A 5,450-nucleotide genomic window follows, 5' to 3' on the forward strand; every position below is an offset into this window, starting at 1 on the left:
CGATGCAATTCCCTCCAGTGATCTGAGAGCAGCTGCTAAATTAATTTCTATGGTCTACTTCTCTCTCCATTTGTTGATTCTGAGATGGGAGCTCCTTCAGGGCTCCCAAGTGACTATTTGCTCTTGCTCCAAATGTTTGAACTGTTTTTTTTTTTTTTCTTTTCTGATATCTCTGTCCAGGAAGCCTCATCCTCTTTGAATTTTCATGTTTCTGTATCAATCAGCGGCCATTTGTGTTCTGCTTCCAGGAATTAATCATCATTTCTGGGCCACTGATGGGCTCCTTTCTTATATGTCATACTCGCTTGTAAAATCTGAAGCTGGGTTAATCCAGTTCTGCCTGCTATTGGACCAAGATGGACCAGTCTTATTTTATAAGAAACTCCCTGGAGAAGCGGCTGCAACGCAGAGCAGAGGAGGCAGGAACCCGAAGACAAGCAGGAGCTGGGTGGGGACCATGGCCGGGATCACCACCATCGAGGCGGTGAAGCGCAAGATCCAGGTTCTGCAGCAGCAGGCGGATGATGCAGAGGAGAGGGCCGAGCGCCTCCAGCGGGAAGTGGATGGGGAAAGGCGGGCCCAAGAACAGGCTGAGGCTGAGGTGGCCTCCTTGAATCGTAGGATCCAGCTGGTTGAAGAGGAGCTGGACAGGGCTCAAGAGCGCCTGGCCACTGTCCTGCAAAAGCTGGAGGAAGCTGAGAAAGCTGCTGATGAGAGCTAGAGAGGTATGAAGGTTATTGAAAACCGAACCTTAAAAGATGAAGAAAAAATGGAACTCCAGGAAATCCAACTCAAAGAAGCTAAGCACATTGCAGAAGAGGCAGACAGGAAGTATGAAGAGGTGGCTCGTAAGTTGGTGATTATTGAGGGAGACTTGGAACGCACAGAGGAGCGAGCCGAGCTGGCAGAGTCCAGTTGCAGAGAGATGGATGAGCAAATCAGACTGATGGACCAGAACCTGAAGTGTCTGAGTGCTGCTGAAGAAAAGTACTCTCAAAAAGAAGACACATATGAGGAAGAGATAAAGATTCTTACCGATAAACTCAAGGAGGCAGAGACACGTGCTGAGTTTGCTGAGAGATCGGTAGCCAAGACAATTAATGATTTGGAAGATAACCTGAAATGCACCAAAGAGGAGCACCTCTGTACACAAAGGATGCTGGACCAGACTCTGCTTGACCTGAATGAGATGTAGAACACCCCAGTCCCACCCTGCCGCTGCTCCTCCTCTCACGCCGACTCCGCTGAGGCCAGCCTGCCGGAAGCTGACCTTTAAACTGAGGGCTGATCTTTAACTGGAAGGCTGCTTTCTCCTTTCGCCACCTCTCCCACCACCCTACTCCTGTGTCCTTTTCGCCAAACTGTCTCTGCCTCTCCCCAGAGATTCCAGTTGGGCTAGAGGCTGAGCACCTTTGGGAATAACGTTTAAGGGAATGTGAGCACAATGCAAAGTGTCTTTAAAAGCATGTTGTGATGTACACATTTTGTAATTACCTTTTTTGTTGTTGATATTAACAACCATTTGTAAAAAACATTCCAGATAATTCCGCAGTTCTGAAGCAGCAGTCTAATCCCTTTCTCACTTTTGGAAGGTAACGATTCAGCTTAATGCATATTGCCTTCTCCAGAGAGAAAGGGAAAAAGTTTGGGCCTGCCTTACTGAGAGCCTAGCAGCCCAGAGAAAGGCTCCATCTGGGGAAACCTCATTGCTCTGTAAAAAGTACCCGCCAAACCAGAAAGATGATTCCAGGAGGAGTTAGCAAAAAAAAAAAAAAAAAAGTGCTGTTCAGGTTTTCAGCTTTATGGTATCTTTGGACAACTTTTTTTTTTTCTTTTTTTTCATCAGAAGTGACCAAACAATTAAGATGGTGAAACCTCTGAGACCAAATCCTTGTCCCAGCTCTACCCTGTTCCCAACTGCTCACAGAATGGATCATGTGCCCTTTATGTTGAAGTGACCACTTATGTGCTCTCCTGCCTCCTTGAAAGGAAAGAAAATTATGTTTTGCCACTGATGTAGCCATATGAAATTCATCTCATCACCCTTTTCTGGGTCTGAAGCTGCTGTCTCCAAAAGTGCCATCTCACTGTGCTTTGTACAGGTTAGTGCTGGAGAAATCTTGAAAAGTTTATGTACAAAACTTTTAAAATTTTATATTATTTTGGAACTCTGCTTCTTTGGGGTTGAGGCACACTGGTCACCCCTCTGCCTGTGAGAGCTCTCTACAGTCTGTGGGCTCACAGTGCGCTGATCTTTTAAAGTTTCTTTCCCTACCCAATCCCCCTTTTTTGATGAGGTTTCAGTGAGGTCTGGTAGGCGTGCATCCTGCAGCTTAACTGGCTTAAAATGTTCTCTCCTTTGGTGTGGTCTCTTTGGGGACCAACTGGGAGAAAAAAAAACCAATAGTGTAACTGTTTTGATACTGAAAATTGATAAATGTCTTTTTGAAATAAAGAACCAGTCCCTCAAAAAAAAAAAAACTCCTAAAATTCTTACAATGGCCTCCAAGGCTTTCTCTAGTCTGGTTCCTGGACACCTCAGGGACTGTCTGCCTTGGTTTTCCTGCTGTCTTGCTGGTCTTCCTGCTTGTTCCTGTTTTCAGCATACCTGGTGCACTTATCAAGATGTTCTCATATAGTAAGTCTTCTACATATGAATGAGTTCTGTTCTGAGAGTGTGTTCATAAGTCCAATTTGTTTGCTAGTCCAACAGATTTAGTCTAGGCACCCAACTAACACAATTGTCTATGTAGTACTGTACCATAATAGGTTTATAATACTTTTCACATATATAATGCATTAAAAAAACAGAAAAAAATAAAATATCTTCAATCTTACAGTACATTCCCTTGAACAGTACAGTAGTAGAGCTGGCATACAGTGGCTGGAATTGAGTGAACAGGCAAGAAGATTTGCTGACTGGAGGAGGGAGAAGAAGAGGGAGGTGGTAGAACTGAAGGATCATCAGTAATAGGAGACAGGGCAAGTTGAAATTTCACTCATGCCTGATATTGATGGAACATATGTTCACATCTTTGAAAGTTCACAACTTGAAGGTTCACATGTAGGGGGCTTACTGTAGCTCAGTCCTTTAATCCATCCAGCTCTGTTGCATGTTAGCTCACCAAAGGGTCCTGCTCAGACCATCCTATCAAAAGTAGTTTCTCTATTCCCACAATTCTGTTTTATCTTTCCTGATGATTCTTAGTTCCTGAGAGTAAGTGCTGTATTATTTATCTAGCTTGTTCACCACTCTATATTTGGAACAGTCGTAGGTACATGGAACAGTCCTTGGCATTGGCAGGAAGGTGATAAACACACATTGCATGAATGCATGAAGCAGGAATGCCCATTACAAAAGCTGACGTGTGGATATTAAATGTTTGTGTCAAGTCTACTATCATCATCTATTTCAAGCTAAACAACAACAAGAAAAGTAAAAATTACAATTACTACTGCTGACAAAGTTGATTTCTTCATTCAAATAAAGGGTACAGGAGTAGCTATTACAATAATTTCAATAATCTTAAGATCTGAAAACATCTATTGACAAATGATAGTACAATGGCTTTTGCCATAATCTCTGTTTCCATGAAGATGCACAGTTTGGTCATCAAACACTAGGAGGTGAAGAGACCATTGTCTTCCTCCCTCCTGTCTGGTTTATTTTCTGTCCCACTTATTATTTATACAGTGTTATCACCATAACAATCTATGTTATGGTGGAAAGGGAGGAGTTGAAAAAGTATGTCCTCTGAACTACTCAATGGAAAGTCATCCTGCTCAAGGAAAAGGACTTCACACTGGCATGAAAACTAACATTTTAAGTAACCAGACTGTCACTTGACCTGTCTGAGCATCAGTTTCTCAGTTGTAAAATGACCAATTGGAAAATGAGTAACATTTAAGGTCTTTTTTCATGATAACTCCCTGCAATTCAGTGACTTTAACCATGGCTAGTTTTAAACACATAATCTGCAATATTTTTCCATATTCATTTTGTATTATATCATAGCAGTCACAGGTAATGAAGAGATATTCTTTAATCAATGATTAACATAAATACAGCATGAATATAAAATATATGTAAGGAAACAGTATGGTTCCCATACAATGCTCTCAGCCTTAGCTATCTAAGATGTAAGATAAAAAATGGAAAAGTTTATAAAGTAATAGTTAACAGTATGTTAATTAAAGCCACACTAGCTAGGTTAAAATCTGGTTCAGCCACTCTTAATGAATGACTTTGGCCAAGTGATTTAATTTCTCTGTGTTTCCATTGCTTTATCTGTGAAATGCAGATACTTTATATGTTCTATGAGAATGAAATTATTTAAGTGAAGTTGTGAGAATATTTCTTAGCATCTGTTGTTGTTGTTGTTCTGTCATTAAGTCATCAACTCTTTGTGCCCTGATGGACCATAGCACGCCAGGCTCCTCCATCTTCCACTATCTCCCAGAGTTTGCTCAAGTTCATATCCACTGAGGCAGTGATGCTATCTAACCATCTAATCCTCTGCCACCCCCTTCTCCTCCTGCCTGCAATCTTTCCTAGAATCAGGGTCTTTTCCAGTGAGTTACCTGCTCACATCAGGTGGCCAAAGTGTTGGAGCCTCAACATCAGTCCTTCCAATGAATATTTAGGGTTGATTTTCTTTAGGATATACTGATTTGATCTCCTTGCAGTCCAAGGGACTCTCAAGAGTCTTCTCGAGCATCACAATTCCAAAGCATCAATAAAGCATCTAGGAAGCTTTAATTAAGCATATTGTACTACAACTATCTATTTTAAAGGATTAATATGTGAATTAAATAGAAAACACATTAATATAACATAATGTCTAGCAGAAAGAAATACATTAATCCAACAAATATTTATTGTGGGCTTCCTCTGTGCTGGGCAAGACACTGGGGATACAGTATTGAATGAGAGTCTGCGCTCTCTTGGTGTTTGTACCCTACTGGAGACAGAAAATATACACATAATTAAATATAATGTTTAAGGTAGTGAAATTTGCTCCAATAAGAATCATTTTGGAGGAGAGAAATCGGGAGTCCTATTTTATCTAAGACTACCAAGAAAGTGTTACCTGACTAGATTCATTTTTTTTTCCAAGGTAATTTGTATGATAAGTAGAACTTCATAAGTAGACTGTCAATGCCATTATTATCCTATTTCATTACAATTTATTATGATAAGCAAGAGTTTATATTTGGTATGTGATTACTATTATGCTAATAAAAATTAGAGTAGTGACATATGTACTTTTGACAGTTCATTACTGCAGTTAGAAAACATGCTCTCACTTTAATTATTTTTGCTAAAAAACATTGTTATCCAATGAAGCACAATTAAAAATTACTGATATGCAGTTTGATATGTTGTTGCTGCTTAATTGCTCAGTCATGTCTGACTCTTTGTGACCCCATGGACAGGAGCCCACTAGGCT

At 40.6% G+C, this 5,450-nt stretch overlaps 1 pseudogene; it reads left to right on the forward strand.

Moving 5' to 3' along the window:
- Positions 1-420: 420 nt before the first annotated feature.
- Positions 421-1,197, forward strand: LOC122423903 (annotated as a pseudogene).
- Positions 1,198-5,450: the final 4,253 nt, after the last annotated feature.

The sequence above is a fragment of the Cervus canadensis genome, chromosome 21, assembly GCF_019320065.1.
Source record: "Cervus canadensis isolate Bull #8, Minnesota chromosome 21, ASM1932006v1, whole genome shotgun sequence".
Classification (NCBI taxonomy): domain Eukaryota; kingdom Metazoa; phylum Chordata; class Mammalia; order Artiodactyla; family Cervidae; genus Cervus; species Cervus canadensis.